Genomic DNA, 18420 nt, shown 5'->3' on the forward strand with positions numbered 1-18420 from the left:
CTCAGAGTGGTATAGATTTGATCAACATTTAACTGGGCCCTTAAAACTCAAATTCCGCAGAGTTGAAAAGAAGCAATCATATCTCTGACTCTTAAAGAAGGGAAGGATGGACTTGATTGTGCCTCATACAGACAAATCTCAATCTTTAATGTAGACTATCGTATATACACCACTATTATGTCCCAGAATGGAACAATTCACAATGATCAGACCGGATTTATTAGCAAACGACAAACCGAGGCAACAAAAGACAATCATTTCATATAATTGATCATATACAAAAACAACTAAACAAAAATAATGATTTTAGAGGCAGAGAAAGCGTTTGACTCTTCTTAAAAGTGCTGAGCAAATTTCAAATCGATGACTTAATAATAAATAATTAAAAAAATGATTGGGGCACTTTATGATGGTCCAACATAAATAATAAAAATGAACCGCCACTGACTCTGGAACGGCAAGATTGTGCTTGGTCTCCCCTTTTGTTCGCCTTGTACTTGGAACCATTGGCTCATGTATTAGAACATCAGAAACAATCTGTGGTGTTACAATTGATAGGACAAAACATTAAATTGTCTAATCAGATGATGAGCTACAATTTTTGACCAAACCAGATCCTTCCACACCAAATGTGATGCATTTCCTTCATAATATTGGTCCGATGTCCAGATACACAAACTGGGGGGAAAAACCAAACAAAACTGACATTCTTTCTTCTTACTCCCTTGACCTTTAGAAAGACCTATCCATTTAAATGGCAAGCAGAATATCTTAAATATTTGGGTGTAGTTCTCCACAAAGACTCCATAAAGAATGTTATTCAAAACTAAACTACCTAAATCAAAGGATTGAAGCTATAAAAATGAAGGTATTAACTGATTTCACTACCAGATTCTTTACCAGATTCTCCTCATTTCCATCCCCAGCCAGATATTGGGATTAAACAAACTAAAGATTTGTATGACAAGGTCTTAAAAATAACTCTAGATTGTAAAAGAAAATTTACATATAAAAAGCTTTGATATGTTGACAGAATCCTTTGACTTCAAGAAACAGGACTATTATAGGTATATAGGAGTTATTACAAAAAATAATAATAATAAAACAACGCTGACCACTATACACTACACACTGACATTTTGATAAAAGCATATATATATATATATATATATATATATATATATATATATATATATATATATATATATATATATATATATATATATACATATGAAAGCTTTCAAGGGGAATTTGGACATAATTTTGAAATGGACACATTTAAATTAAAAAACTGAAAAAATTAAGCAAAAATAAATTACGTGGCTAACGCTGTGATTATAAATGCACTTATGTCATTATCCTATTCGAGCAAACCATATGAGGTGTTACCTTAACTATTTTCACTATACAAATAGCCAGAAACTGATTTAATGTCATCTCTCAAAATGTTTATTTTCACCTATCCCCTATCTCCACCCATTTTTCTGTACTTCCATCCATCCATCCATCCATCTTCTGCCGCTTTATCCGGGGCCGGGTCGCGGGGGCAGCAGTCTGAGCAGGGACTCCCAGACTTCCTCCTCCCCAGACACTTCCTCTAACTCCTCCGGGGGGATCCCGAGGAGTTAGAGGAAGTTACTTTTGATTATTTAAGAAATGTAGGCTCCAGGCCACACACATACAGATAAACATATTGCTCTTATATAGTAATAAACACGCTGTAGATGACGATCCACCGCATGTTGTGGTGAAACGCTACAATGAAGAGGCGGAGCCAGTAAAAGGGAAACAGTTTTGAGTTTGGGAAACAATTGAACGGGTGCATTATGTAACTTTTCGGGTGTCTCCGTGGTCTGCTGTATATAACATTAAACATCTTGCATTTATTTAATTAGAGGTGTCTTACAAAACCTTTTCACATCAACAGTTTTGTCATGACTCAAGACCAGTCCAAACTATATATACAGCACTTCATTCCTCAGCTGTGTCATCACTGCATTATCCCGTTACACCGCGGCTTATGTATTTGACTCATAATTCCATATCTCTATATTTATGACATATTTGTTCTCGTTTTAGGCTGCGTTTGGGTGTGGACTTTGGCGTTTAATACATTTACAGCACAGGGCAGGAATAGACCAATGAGTGAGGAGGAAATGAAGGCTGGAGAATACAAGGCATGTGTCTGGGGCTGCACCACAGGGCTTCCTCTGCCTGACCTCTGTGACCACTGCTTGGGCCCAACACTGGACACGAGTGACCAGGACAGCTTTAGGTCAGTCTGACACAGGACAACACTTTTCAAACAGATCATTTAAGTATTTTTCAAGTATATTTGAGTTATAATTGCCACTTACATTAGTATCATTAAAGTAGGCTAATTGACTGATCTTGTCTATAATCATTTTTAATAATCATAATATTTCTTTGGACTTTACAGACTCTAAAACACATATGAAAATACCTTTTATTACAAAGCAGGGCATTATTCAATCAAAATGCCAATGCCAAAAAATACATATTTATGATTTTCATTAATAATGCACTTCATTGTTAAATATTCTCTAGAAGCTTTCAGTTACCATATTTCAACCTTTATGTGGTTACAGCACCTGCCTGTTTCCATGGAGATGTTATTGCGATGCCTGGTATGTTTCACAGTATGGCATTAAGAGTAACTATTGTGCCAGTGTTTTTATTGCTCACAAAAGAGTTGGATCAGTGGAGATATGTTTTATGCCACACTGTGACACATTCTAGGCAAAATGATAATATCTCCATGGAGACAAGAAAGTTTCCACTAGTTACATAGTTACATAGTTACTTTAAGTACTGTTGTATTTCCTGAATGTGTCTACATATGAGATAAACACTGGTGTCCTACAATGGGCCAGAAGTACTTTTTCACTGCAAATGCAAAGTTGTTTTAACCACTGCAACTTCAATATTGTCACATTGTTTCAAGCCTTATTAAAGGAACGGTGGTTCTGTTGAAGACATCACTCTGAATGACAGTATTGACCACCAGTCTGTGGTCCTCCAAATATGTTTTGACCATTGACAAAGCCTCTCAAAGTGCTGCACTGTTAGCATAACATATTACACCTTTATGACATATCTAGATGTAATCTGACAAAAATAAACTTTCAACTGCATGAACCTCTCTGTATGTCTTTTCCTTCCAAAACGCAGGAGTGTCCCCCAAAACCTTTATAGACACAAACAAAAACACAGCTAACTATAGGCAGGAATGTCAGTTATTTGGAGCGTCATAAAAGTTATAAAAAGTTGTCAAATGTCCAATTAGAGCAGAGCCGTGGTCCCTGGTCCAGAGCTGGAGCACAACTGCTATGACAAGTATGCAGAGCGAGCCTGTGCCTGCACCACAGCACCTCTGCTTTGGACCAGACCAGCTTCAGGGGTTTGTAGAGATGTTAAGAGAACTCGGTTAATAGACAATTGACAATATTCAGGTAAATCTTAATGGAGACATATTCTGCATTATTTGTCTTGTTATAGGATCAGCCTTTAAACATGCCTTTGAGTACCTCAAAAAACCACACATTTTCTGTCAGTCAGGCGTTCTCTCATCAGGATTTGTGTTAGCACGACATCTGCCCGACATGCTAACAGAAGCATGCAGTTGTAATGACTGTGATTTGTGACCCACTCAGGAGGAGAACCAGCTCTTCAGGAGGAGAACCAGTTCTTCAGCAGGAGAACCAGTTCTTCAGGAGGAGAACCAGCTCTTCAGCAGGAGAACCAGTTCTTCAGGAGGAGAACCAGTTCTTCAGCAGGAGAACCAGTTCTTCAGCAGGAGAACCAGTTCTTCAGGAGGAGAACCAGTTCTTCAGGAGGATAACCAGCTCTTCAGGAGGAGAACCAGCTCTTCAGGAGGAGAACCAGCTCTTCAGGAGGAGAACCTGTTCTTCAGGAGGAGAACCAGCTCTTCAGGAGGAGAACCAGTTCTTCAGCAGGAGAACCAGTTCTTCAGCAGGAGAACCAGTTCTTCAGCAGGAGAACCAGTTCTTCAGGAGGAGAACCAGCTCTTCAGGAGGAGAACCAGTTCTTCAGGAGGAGAACCAGCTCTTCAGGAGGAGAACCAGTTCTTCAGTAGGAGAACCAGTTCTTCAGCAGGAGAACCAGTTCTTCAGCAGGAGAACCAGTTCTTCAGGAGGAGAACCAGTTCTTCAGCAGGAGAACCAGTTCTTCAGCAGGAGAACCAGTTCTTCAGGAGGAGAACCAGTTCTTCAGTAGGAGAACCAGTTCTTCAGCAGGAGAACCAGTTCTTCAGGAGGAGAACCAGTTCTTCAGGAGGATAACCAGCTCTTCAGGAGGAGAACCTGTTCTTCAGGAGGAGAACCAGTTCTTCAGGAGGAGAACCTGTTCTTCAGGAGGAGAACCTGTTCTTCAGGAGGAGAACCAGTTCTTCAGGAGGAGAACCAGTTCTTCCAGGCAGATGAAGGACCGTCCATACGGGGTAGAGACCGCTTCACCAGGAGAGGAGCATCTGGGTCCACAGGTCCTCGATGAGTTTATCCCACTCCCCTCGGGGATAGAGGGAAGTGAGAAAAAGAAAAACAATGAACAGTTTGCAAGTGGAATTAAATATGAAATATTGTTTGATAGAATAAGTAGTGTTTATAAGAGGATAGTGCTCAAGCTGCCATACTTCTCCCACAGTTGCTCCTAGGGCAGCGTAGCTGAAACTCTAGGTTTATATTTCTGTTCCTAACTGGCCTGAACATAAGCCATTTCAAAGAGGAACGTTTTAAGCCTGGACTTAAATGAAGAGACTGTGTCGACCTCTTTGACATGGACAGGAGCTGATTCCATAACACAGGAGCTCAACCTCCTACTGTACTTTTAGAGACTCTTGGGACCACCAGATGCATTTAGAGAGTGAAGAGCTCTGTTTGGATGATATGGTTCTATAGCATCTTTGAGGCAGGATGGGGCCATGTCATTTATGGCTTTGTAAGTCAGGAGGAGGATTTTAAATTTGATTCTAAACTCGACAGGAGCCAGTGAGGAGACTCCAGCACCGGCGTAATGTGCTCTCTTCTTTTAGTTCCTGTTAGTAATCTTGCTGCTGCTTTTTGAACCAGTTGAAAGCTTTTTATGGAGCTTTTAGGACCTGCTGCAAGCAGGGAGTTACAGTAGTCTAATCTAGTCGTTACAAATGCATGGATAAGTTTTTCAGCATCACTTTTATGCAGGATTCTTCTGATTTTGGCTCTTGTTGCGCAAATGGAAATAGGCTGTTTTACAAGCTTGATTTATATGAGCTTTAAATGAGAGCTCCTGGTCAGATAAAACTCTGAGGTTTCTTACAGTAGAACTGGAGGCTACACTGACATTGTCCAGTGTGACTATCTGCTCAGATAGATTGTCTACATGTTTAGGACCAGCACACGTTTTTTTCAGGGTTAAGAAGCAGATAGTTTCATCCAGGTTTTTAAATCCTTCTCATAAGCACTAAGTCTGTCTACTTGATCGCTCTGATCGGGTTTCATTGATAAATACAGCTGAGTGTAAAGTTAATGCCATGATTTCTGATAATGTGACCTAACGGCAGCTCATCTCGGACGGGGATGAGTCTGTCTACAGGAAGGAAGTGGACCGGCTGGTGTCCTGGTGCAGCAGTAACAACCTGGAGCTCAACGCCCAGAAAACAGTGGAGCTTATCGTGGACTTCAGAAAAGGTAAAGCCCTCACCATCTCGGGCTCCCCCATCATCACTGTGGACTCCCTCCGCTTTCTCGGCACCACCATCACCCAGGACCTCAAGAGGGAGCTCACCATCAGCTCCTCATCAAGAAGGCCCAGCAGAGGATGTACTTCCTGCAGCAGCTGAGGAAAGCCAAGCTGTCAGCAGAGATGATGGTGCAGTTCTACATGGCCATCATTGAGTCCATCCTCACCTCCTCCATCACCTCCTCCATCACCTCCTCCATCACCTCCTCCATCACTGTGTGGTACGCTGGAGCCACAGCCAGGGACAAACAGAGACTACAGCGCATTGTGCGCTCTGCTGAGAAGGTGATCGGCCGCGAACTTCTATCTCTGCAGAACCAGTACGTCTCCAGGGCTCTGGGACGAGCAGGTCAAATCACAGCCGACCCCTCTCGCCCGGCACACGGACTATTCGAACCACTCCCCTCAGGCAGGAGGCCACTCCCCTCAGGCAGGAGGCCACTCCCCTCAGGCAGGAGGCTACGGTCTATCCAGACCAGAACCTCCCGTCACAAGAACAGTTTCTTTCCCTCTGCCGTTTTACTCATGAACACTTCCTAAGCACTTTGCACTCACTGCACTGTTCACTTCTTATTGCACTACATAATTTATTTTATTTACATATCATGTCTATTTTTAACTCTACTTGGGTATTTTTAATACCCGGTAGTTATTTATTGTCCATTGTTTTTGTATTCATTGTTCAGTGTTTGATGTTTGTGTTGCACCGAACTGCCTGTTCATGAATCCTGTTCATTGAGAAATGGCAATAAACTTTATTCTGATTCTGATTCTGAACTTCTGCAGTAGAATGTTGTGGTCGATGTGTCAAACGCTGAGGTCCAACAGAACCAGGATTGAGACCAGTCCATCGTCAGCGGCTAATAACAAATCATTTGTGACTTTAACTAGTGCAGTTTCAGTGCTGTGGTGGGCTCTGAACCCTGACTGGAAAACTTCAAATAAGTTATTGTCCTGCAGGTGGCGACAAAGCTGTTTTACTACAACTTTTTCAAGGATTTTAGAGACAAAGGGAAGATTTGAAATAGGTCTGTAGTTTACCAATAGGTCAGGATCTAGGTTAGGCTTTTTCAGAAGAGGTTTAATGACTGCATGTTTGAAGGACTGTGGAACATAGCCACTTTGGAGTGAAGTATTTATTATATTAAGAATAGGGTCTATAATTAGGGGAAGAATGTCTTTGAGGAGTCTGCTTGGAATGGGGTCTAGGACACAAGTTGAACTTTTAGAGGACATAATGGCTGAAGTTATCTCTGCTTGATCAACAGCTGTGAACCTTTCTAAGTTTACAGGTGGATTTATATGGGACGTTAGATTTACAGCTTGGGTTAGTTCAGGGCGAATAGTGGGAGTAATTTCATCTAATTTATCTCTGATCTCTCTACTGCGCTGTGACAGTTTGTTTCCATGGCTACAGCGCTGAAAAGAAATATAGTGTTACTTTTGTTAACTTCTATTAGATTTGAATAATATCTGGTTTGGGCCTTACACAGAGCCTGCTTATAGGACAGTAGCAGCTTTTCCACGCTTTTAGGGATTCTTCTGTGTGGGAGCGACCAAATGATCCTTCTAACTTTCTAACTCTTTGTTTATGTGAACGCAGTTCTTTGTTGTACCATGGGGAGGCACGCTTTGGCCTAATGACCTTCTGTTTTAACAGAGCTGCGACATAGTTGTATGTCTTAGACTTTAGACTTTAAGATCAAATCCCTTTTCCTGTCACAATAAGAGTTTTCACCTTGATGATTATAGTAACTCTGTGACGTGTTTCAGAGATGATCTCCACAAGTGAAGGAGAAGTTCCAGTGCACCATCTGTCTGGAGATGTTCTCTGAGCCGGTGAACACTCATTGTGGACAATGATCCACATGAAGTGGGAAGATTTGTTGGTCGGGTGGTGGGAAATGTGAATTCAGTCAAGATTACAAGAAGTGGAATGGAGATTATTGACACAAATGAAAGAGAGATACTGCCCTGAAAATTGAGCTCTATGGAAGTGCTAGTGTGAGATGTTTTGATCTGGATGGAAAGACGAGAATGAGAGGTGTAATAAGTGGTATCTGTACCTCGTTGGATGAAAATATGTTTTTGAGTGTTGCTAATGTCTGTCAGGTTAAAATGTTGTCTCGATTTGTGAATTGAAAGAGCTCCACTCCGGTGTTACTCCATGCTCCCCCCATGTTCCCCCCCATGTTCCTCCCATGTTCCTCCCATGTCCCCCCCATGTTCCCCCCATGTTTCTCCCATGTCCCCCCATGTCCCCCCATGTTCCCCCATGTTCCTCCCATGTCCCCCCATGTCCCCCCCATGTTCCTCCCATGTCCCATCATGTTCCCCCATGTTCCTCCCATGTCCCCCCCATGTCCCCCCATGTTCCTCCCATGTTCCCCCATGTTCCCTCCATGTCCCCCCATGTTCCTCCCATGTTCCCCCCATGTTCCTCCCATGTTCCCTCCATGTCCCCCCATGTTCCCCCATGTTCCCTCCATGTCCCCCCATGTTCCCCCATGTTCCCTCCATGTCCCCCCATGTTCCCCCATGTTCCCTCCATGTCCCCCCATGTTCCCCCCATGTCCCCCCATGTTCCTCCCATGTTCCCCCATGTCCCCCCATGTTCCTCCCATGTTCCCCCCATGTCCCCCCATGTTCCCCCCATGTTCCCCCCATGTTCCCCCCATGTCCCCCCATGTCCCCCCATGTTCCTCCCATGTCCCCCCATGTTCCTCCCATGTTCCCTCCATGTCCCCCCATGTTCCTCCCATGTTCCCCCCATGTCCCCCCATGTTCCTCCCATGTTCCCCCATGTCCCCCCATGTTCCTCCCATGTTCCCCCCATGTCCCCCCATGTTCCTCCCATGTTCCCCCCATGTCCCCCCATGTTCCTCCCATGTTCCCCCCATGTCCCCCCATGTTCCTCCCATGTTCCCCCATGTCCCCCCATGTTCCTCCCATGTTCCCCCCATGTCCCCCCATGTTCCCCCCATGTTCCCCCCATGTTCCTCCCATGTTCCTCCCATGTTCCCCCCATGTCCCCCCATGTCCCCCCATGTTCCCCCATGTTCCCTCCATGTCCCCCCATGTTCCCTCCATGTCCCCCCATGTTCCCCCATGTTCCCTCCATGTCCCCCCATGTTCCCTCCATGTCCCCCCATGTTCCTCCCATGTTCCCCCCATGTCCCCCCATGTTCCTCCCATGTTCCCCCATGTCCCCCCATGTTCCTCCCATGTTCCCCCCATGTCCCCCCATGTTCCTCCCATGTTCCCCCCATGTCCCCCCATGTTCCCCCCATGTCCCCCCATGTTCCTCCCATGTTCCCCCATGTCCCCCCATGTTCCTCCCATGTCCCCCCATGTTCCTCCCATGTTCCCCCCATGTCCCCCCATGTTCCTCCCATGTTCCCCCATGTCCCCCCATGTTCCTCCCATGTTCCCTCCATGTCCCCCCATGTTCCTCCCATGTTCCCCCCATGTCCCCCCATGTTCCTCCCATGTTCCCCCCATGTCCCCCCATGTTCCTCCCATGTTCCCCCCATGTCCCCCCATGTTCCCCCCATGTTCCCCCATGTTCCTCCCATGTTCCCCCATGTTCCCCCCATGTCCCCCCATGTTCCTCCCATGTCCCCCCATGTTCCCCCCATGTTCCCCCATGTTCCTCCCATGTTCCCCCATGTCCCCCCATGTCCCCCCATGTTCCCCCATGTTCCCTCCATGTCCCCCCATGTTCCTCCCATGTTCCCCCCATGTTCCTCCCATGTTCCCTCCATGTCCCCCCATGTTCCTCCCATGTTCCCCCCATGTCCCCCCATGTTCCTCCCATGTTCCCCCATGTCCCCCCATGTTCCTCCCATGTTCCCCCCATGTCCCCCCATGTTCCTCCCATGTCCCCCCATGTCCCCCCATGTTCCTCCCATATCCCAAATTTTTTCTACTTTAGTTGTACGATCGGGACACGCGCTGGAATCGCTTTAATTCAACTTGTTTCGACTTTGTTCGGCTGGATTATTGAGTGTTTTTCGTTGTGTCGTTGTGACACAACGAAAAACACTCGTTGTGCCCCCCCCGCGCCCCCCGGCCACCGCCGCCGTACGGAACGGCGCCGGTGCGTTTATACAAAGGAGGAACTCCTGAAACTGAGGGGGAAACCATCATCTTACCCGGAGATCGTCACGTTATCCCGGCGGACATCCTCATTCTTCCCCTCCATCCCTTGTTGGGAAATGGGAGGTTTTGTCTATAGGAGTTTTTCTATTAAGAGTGTTTTTTAAACTTCCTATAATCTGTTATTTGTTATCTGTTATAATCTGTCCTTTTCCTCTGAATCTACCTGCGTTGTATCAATGAAATTTCCCCATGTGTGGACAATAAAGGAATATCTTATCTTATCTTATCTTATCTTATCCCTCCCCCCATGTCCCCCATGTTCCTCCCATGTTCCTCCTTTATTCAATTCAATTCAATTTATTTTTGTAACGCCCAAAATCACAACAACAGTTGCCTCTGAGGGCGACAGTGAAAAATGAATCAACAATGTCTGTGGTGGCGAGGGACGATGTTCCAGAGTCCTCTGTCCTTATTCCCCACATGTAACTCCCATGTTTCCCCCATGTTCCCCCTATGATCCCCCCATATTCCCTCCATGTTCCTTCATATTCCTCCCATGTTCCTTAATGTTCCTTCCATGTTTCACCTGTTAAATGCTGGTCAATGACTTCCCTCTAGTGGACAGTGTAGAGTTAGGTTTCTTTTTTCTGCTCAGTTTAGAGTATTTCTTCCGGCTTGTACAATGAGTCAAAGCCCTGACCCTCATGCTCAGCTCGCACAGTGCACCTCACACCTCAGGGATCCGTGTGCGTAAGTCTTTTCTCTGTCTTTGTTGCATATTGCCTCCAAAATGTGTTTTAGTTCTATGGAGCTCGGGATTGTTATCAGAATGTTTAGCCTCATGTTAAACCAATATGGATTTGAAAGGTGCACAATGTAACTTTCCTGGTGGAGGATCCATGTAGGACTAAAGATTGTTTTAGTGTTTCCATTGTTTAGAAATAGTATTATTATTAGTATTATTTTTATTTAACACGGTCTTTGTTATAAAAAGCTGTTTTCATATGTGTTTTAGAGTCTATAGAGTCCAAAGAAACATTTAGATTATTAAAATGTGATCATTTTAATAGTCAACAATCATGATTATGTGATTAATCATTGCAGCCCTATTATTTAGTTTGAAATATACCATAGCATGGCATCAAACATATCTATCTTGCTTTTATTCAACTTTATGTGTTTGATATCTTGAAAAATAAAATTTGTGAATGATTTTGGTGGCATCACATTCTTGTCTTTATTGAAATAAATAAGTTTAATGCCAATGGAACCTTCCAGGTCATAGCAGATGTTATAAAGATCTAAATCTCCACCAGAAAAGTTAGTGCAACTTTACAATGCTAAATTCTAGGGATGTAACAATATCCAAATCTCATGGTTCAATATTTATTGCAATAGTTTGAACAGAATTGTAAATGGGCCACTTTTTCTTTTAAAAACACGCTTTTGGTGTGATATGAATCATTACAAAATAAAGAGTGCTCAATAACAGTTCTTATCAGGGGTGTGGACTTGTAAGTCCTGTGGGCTGTGAGTGCCACTGTCTGTACTTATGAGCACTATTTTCTATTTTGGACAACTTATAAAAATCATCTATCCCGTTTCCCAGTAAGAGGTTTGCAGGTTCGACTCCCGGGCCCTAGGCTTTTCTATGCGCATGTGTTGTGTTTCTCCTCATGTCTGGGGGAGATTTCCGTGGGCACTCCAGTTTCCCCCATCAACCAAATACTAAAATCCCATTCACACACATGGGGTCTTTCACCCCTACGAAATACATTTAGCAGCCATTCAAAGGTATTCAGACACTATTCATAGGTTTCAGAGTGATGGTAAATTAGGATCGTTGCCAAAGTATTGGTCAAAATGTATGTAGCAGAAGTGACCCCTCAGTTTATTGTGTTGTTCCATCGTGCTTTTGTTTTCTTTTGAAGTTCTTTTGGCTGATGTATTTTTATGGACGTTTCGCACTGCTGCCTAAAAAAACTGCATATTTTGTGAATAACTTTTACATTTTGGTCATTATGTAATGTTGCGGTGTAATGACTGCTATACCATTTTCTATGGTAAAATAATGTGTACAATTTCTGTACCAGTTTTTAATATATTTTGAATGCATTCTGTTGCAGGTTTACAAAACTTGTGAAAAGGAAACTGCCTAATGTAAATGAAGACACATCTACTTCTCTGAAAGCTTATTTGAACAGCGCTATCTTACTAACCCTGGCAATACCCCACTGAGGACAGAATATTTGCTTTTATCACATTTCCAATGGCAAGAAGACAATACACAAATAAGTCCAATGATATTCAACAACCTCTGCACCATCTGACGGATGATGATGATGACGATGATGATGATTATGGTGAAACATCTTCTTCTGTCTGCGTTAAAGAAGAGAGTGTCAGGAGAGCAATACGACAAAAGCCCCTCGGATTTAAGGTGGTACAACCTTCAATCAAGAAGTTAGAAAATCAGGAAACACTTGTGACATCAATGGAAAAACTCAGAGTGAGTAAAAGTTCTGCCTGTGGTGGAAAAGAGGATGAAAAAACAAAAAACCCTGGTCATTTGGACAGAGCAATGGGAGCCAGACCTAAAACCAGTCGACCCTTACAAACATCCAGCTCCATGACTTCAGCCGGATCGAAGTTTGTGGACATCAGGCAAAGTCACACAGAGAAAGCCAGATTTCTCCCAAGAGAACTTCCCAAACGTGACGTCCCAGTATTTGGCTCACGGGAAACTTTTTACAGAGGTGTTCAGGCCAAAAAATCCAAGCAACTTGACGAAGGTGCTAAACAGCCAGGGATAGTGAACAAAGCGCTCAGCCCTCCATGTTTATTCTGTAAGGAAAATCATGCCTTTAAAGAGTGTCCCAAATTTGCAAAGCAAGCACAACAACAAAAGTTGAAAATCATAAGAGAGAAAGGCCTCTGTTTTGGGTGTTTGGGTAAAGGTCATTTTTCAAGGAACTGTACTTCTAGAATTGTGTGCTCCATTTGCTGCAGGGACCACCCCAGAATTCTGCATGGACCGACAAATGACGAGTTAACGAGGGACATAATTCTGCGTGGACAGACAATGAACGAGATGATGAGGGACTTTACGTAAGTACGCAAAACAAATAAAAGAAATTGAAGAGCGCACAGTTGGTATGTTCTTCTGATTTACAGTGAACACAAAAAGAAAACTGAACTTGGATTGCTTTTTGGACTTTGCATGAAATTTGTCACATCCCACAGCATAAAAACTCCAAAGTTCACATTGTTCCCTTTTCAAACACAAACCCGGAGTTGTATTGAGCTTCATTGACGCTTGTTTGATGAAACCTGTTTAGAAAGTCCTCTCCCTTTGAGCCACCAGAAAACACTCCATTCCAAGAGACCGTCTGTGCTGTTTTGAAGTTTTTAAACTTTCTGCCTCAAATAGTCAAATAGTTCATTACAACTGCATTAGCATGTCAGGGTAAGCTAGATTTGTTTATCTCCCCTTTGCATTTTCCTCTGCTGCCAGTAGATTGAGCTCACCGGACTGATATAAAGTCATGTGTGCTTTTAGATTACATTATTGTTCAGATCAGGTTTTGAGCGAGTTTGAGGAAGTTTGTGTTTTGTTCGTCTGTTTTGGTTCTTTTTATTTTTTGTTGTTGTAATGCACTTTTTCATGTGCAATTCATGTGCAACCTATGTGCTGTCGTGACACATATTCATGTGCAATTACTGTCGTGATCACATGCAATGGTATTTATGTATTTATTTATTTATTTGTCTATGGGAGTTTTTATTTATTTATAGGAGATCTTCTACTGAAAGTGTTTTTCAGACTTCCTATAAGTGATCTGTTCTTCTGTATCTACCTGCGTTGCACCAATGAAATTTCCCCATGTGGGACAATAAAGGAATATCTTATCTTATCTTATCTTATCTTTGCTTGCTTTTCACATGAATTGTGCTCTAGAAATATAGATTGATTAAAAATGTGGCTAGCACGTAAACTAGGGCTGTGTTCAAAATACTGATACAGCGGTACATCTTTCACGCATATCGATACAGAGTCACGGTATCGATATTTTTTTTTAAATATTTTTGTGGCCCGTAGGCTTTAAACGAGGTGGAATAGTACTTTTGATCTGCTGTTTGTGCTGCGCTCCTCTGGGCCGAGGTGAGAAGGAGCTGTGGACCTGATCAGAAGCTCCTCTGGGCCGAGGCGAGAAGGAGCTGTGGACCTGATCAGAAGCTCCTCTCGGCCGAGGTGAGAAGGAGCTGTGGACCTGATCAGAAGCTCCTCTCGGGCGAAGTTTGGCAAGAAACATACAATACTTTACTAGAATGTGTTTCTTATATTCTATTCTATTTGGATCAGTTGGTTGGATGTATGAAGTTATTAGAGCAGAATGGATTTATAAAAAATAGAAATAAAAACCCTAATGGATAAACATGAAATTTCATACATTTTCTTATCCAGAGTAAAAACATTACGCATTTGGTAAATTTTTAAGACCCTTTTTTCAAACATGTATGAACATGTACTCGTGATACGTATCGTATCACGAGGGTTTTGGCAATACTCAGCCCTAATGTGAACCTTGTCAGGGCATTTTCAGCTCCTCTTTAGGGCAGGACTAATGGTGTGTTCAGACCGGGGCATCAAGGCGTTGAGTTTACATGTAATGAATATAGTGTCTGTCAGTGTGGTTCAACAGATTTGTTTTACCATCTGGCAGATCACTAAGCACGGACAAAATGTATGAGCAAAATTTTAAAATTGAATGAATAGAAATGAAGGTTTTGTAATTTCTGTCATGTCTTTGTGATTTTAATGCATTTTTTTTCCTGTTGTGTGAAGCACTTGCCTTTTGTACGAATTGTTCTCTACAAATAAACTTGCCTTGCCTTGTAATTAAAGCAGTTTTAAAGAACTCCAATGCATTAACTCTTAAGATCCTCCTTTTTGACTGATAAAAGAACAATCAAGCTCCAGGGCATGTTAAACATAAAAAGAAAGCTTCAACCCACTTATTTTCAGTCAAATCAACCATTCTGCAATGAATCAGGGTCAGTTAGTCTGAACTCACAGATATAATTTTTTTCATTTCGAAAAGGTTAATAGGACTATTAAATGTATTCCACCTGGACTTTTCCACTTTATTATAAGTCCCTAAATCTCTGTGTGTGTGTGTTAAATTGGCTTCAGCTTTGAAAGAGGAACTGTCAAAACCCAATGAAATCTCCCTCAGTCTTTCTGTCCAAACTTCCCACAGCAGTTTTACTCCTCCTTATACTTTCCAAATGATCTAGACGGGATTTAAAATATGATTTTCCTCCATGGAGAGCTCATTATATTACATATTCTTTATATTCTACTTATAGTTAAAGTAAATCAGGACATCATCTATTTGCAGCAAAAATATACCATATTTGTGATCTCTGTGAGAATGGAACATTTAGAACATTAAAGTACCAATAAAGGATTTAAACAGAACAAATGTCCTTGTGTATAAACTTTAAAGTAACTTCTCTAGGGAGGGTTGTCTCCATGGAGATATCATTGCTTTGCTTAGAAAAAATAAAACTATCTGGAGACAAACAAGTGATAAAGGCCACGTTACAGGTCAGATCTGTGGAGAGGCTCACAATGAGTAGGCATGTTTGTGTGTGTATATATCTAAAGCAAAGCAATACAATCTCCATGGAGACAAGCAGGTGTTGGACTCAGAAAAGGTACATAGTGCACCTTTAAGCAGTGGTGGCTGGTGCCGCAAAATATAGAGGGGGGCTATTTGACATGACCGTGTTATTTTTGTTTTTAAATGTCCAAAATTGAATATTTAATATTGATTGTATAAATACATATTTTACTACTTTTGGTAATGATAATACAATGTCTTAGAGGCAGATACCATCTGTGATAAAATACATTTGACACAAAATTACATTTTATACTTTATACTATCTCAGTGATACTGTCACTTAAGATAAGATAAGATATTTCTTTATTGTCCACACATGGGGAAATTTCAATGTTGCAACGCAGGTAGATTTTTTTCCCCATGTGGGACAATAAAGGAATATCTTATCTTATCTTAGATACAGAGGAAAAGGACAGAAAAAACACTCTTAATAGAAGAACTCTTATAAACAAAACTCTTATAGACAAAACCTTTCATTTCGTAATAAGGAATGGAGGGGGAAAATAATGATAAAATAAAATAAAAACAGCTAGCGTAAGACAAAATAATACTAATAATAATGGTCAAATAAACACTCTATTCTCATCAGTTATATGCACATGAATGTGACACTATTGCATGTGAGTACAACAGCAATTGCACATGAATATGACGGTATTGCACATGTTCAGGGCTAGCAGTGTTTGTTATAAAGTCTGACAGCAGCAGAAGGAAAGACCTGCAAAACCTTTCCTTCACACAGCGAGGGTGGATCAGTCTCTCACTGAAGCTGCTCTCCAGAGTGGACACTGTCCCACAGGGGGTGACACTCATGGTCCAGCATAGATGTGACTCTAGCCAGGACCCTTCTGTCCCCCACCTCCTGCACCGAGTCCAGAGCACAGCCCAGGACGGAGCTGGACTTCTTGATGACTTTGTCCAGCTTCCTCCTCTCCCTCTCTGTGATGCTGCTGCTCCAGCAGACCACACCTACAGGAGCTGATGCCACCACAGAGTCATAGAAGGTCTTCAGGAGTGGCCCTGTCACTCCTGAAGACCTAAGTCTCCTCAGGAGCTAGAGCCGACTCTGGCTCTTCCTGTACAGTGCGTCTGTGTTGTGAGTCCAGTCCAGTTTGTGGTTCAGATGAACACCCAGGTACTTGTATGAGTCACTCTCTCAATGTCCCGTCCCTGGATGTTCACTGGTGAGGGGGCAGTGGGGTGGCGTCTGCAGAAGTCCACCACCATCTCCTTTGTCTTTCTCGCGTTGATGAGGAGGTGGTTCCGCTGACACCAGTCCACAAAGTCCTGCGCCAGTCCTCTGTACTCCGCATCATTGTCGTCCGAGATGAGTCCGATGATGGCAGAGTCATCAGAGAACTTTTGCAGGACACAGCTGTCCGTGTCATGTCTGAAGTCTGCAGTATAGAGGGTGAAGAGTAAGGGCGCAAGGACGGTGCCCTGAGGCGCCCCCACACTGCAGGTCCGAGTGTCAGACACACAGTCCCGGGCTCTCACAAACTGGGGCCGGTCAGTGAGGTAGTCCAGGATCCACTCTGCCAGGTCGTACTCCACACCAGTGTCTTAGGCACAGGTACCAGACAGGAGGTCTTCCAGACCTGTGGTACCACCCTCAGCTTCAGGCTCATGTTGAAGACATGCTCCATAACTCCACACAGTTCATCTGCGCAGGACTTAAGGAGCCTGGGGCTGATGCCATCAGGTCCTGCTGCCTTCCTCACTTTAATCCTTTACAGCTCTTTCCTCACCTGTTCTGCTTTGACAGTCAGTGGATGGCAGGGGGACTGTGTGCTGGGGGGACGGGTGAGTCCAGGGGGACTGTGTGCTGGGGACATGGGTGAGTCCAGGTGAAGTGGGGAGCTGATGAGCCAGGGCAGAGATGTGAAGAGGAACAGATGCAGGCCATTGTCCAGCTGTGGAAGAGGGAGCATGCAGCTGTGCAGGGGGAGGGATGGGCGATTAATAAAATCTCAGGAAGTGAGCATTTAGTTCATTCACCAACTGTAGGACATAAAGGAAGATTAGGCAACACTCGCACTCATAATGATGCACACATAATGACTTTAGGGGACTTGAACACATAAGTGACTTACTCCCACCTCTGCCATCTTGTATCTGTCCCAATGTCCGGCGTATTTTTCCATTTTCATATTCTGTGAAAAAACTAGTACATTTTATAAATGTTATTCGAATCCAGTCCATTTACTTGATATTGTCTTTTTTTTTTTTTTGCTGTGATAATGTCAGGAAATAACGTGATAGTATAGAGATCAATAATAATAATACTAGTAATGATTATCACCCTCTCTGTGTGAAGGAAAGGTTTCGCAGATCTTTCCTTCCAGCTGCTGTCAGACTCTACAACAAACACTGCTAGCCCTGAACATGTGCAATACTGATGTAACCATGTGCAATACCATCATATTCATGTGCAATACTGAATCAACCATGTGCAATACCTGTAAATAAGAGTGTTCTATTTTGTTTTTTATACGGTTTACTTACCTGCTAATAGTATTACCTAGTCTTGTGCTAGCTATTTTTACTTTATTTTATTTTTATTTTATTATCATTATTATTATCTGATTTTTATCTTTATTTTTCATTTTTATTTATCTATTTTATTTTATTTCCCCCCCTCCATTCCCTATTAAGATAGGAGAGGAGTTTTGTTAATAAGAGTTTTTTTTTTTTTTTTTGTTCATAAGAGTTCTTCTATTAAGAGTGTGTTTTTGAAACTTCCTATAATCTGTCCTTTCCTTCTGTTTCTACTGCAGTGGAACAACGAAATTTCCCCTTGTGTGGATATTAAAGGATTATTTTATCTTATCTTATCTTATCTTATCTTATCTTATCTTATTTTATCTTATCT

Source organism: Eucyclogobius newberryi, unplaced genomic scaffold (assembly GCF_026437365.1).
Source record: "Eucyclogobius newberryi isolate DKJ021-1_F unplaced genomic scaffold, fEucNew1.0.hap1 SCAF_14, whole genome shotgun sequence".
NCBI lineage: Eukaryota > Metazoa > Chordata > Actinopteri > Gobiiformes > Gobiidae > Eucyclogobius > Eucyclogobius newberryi.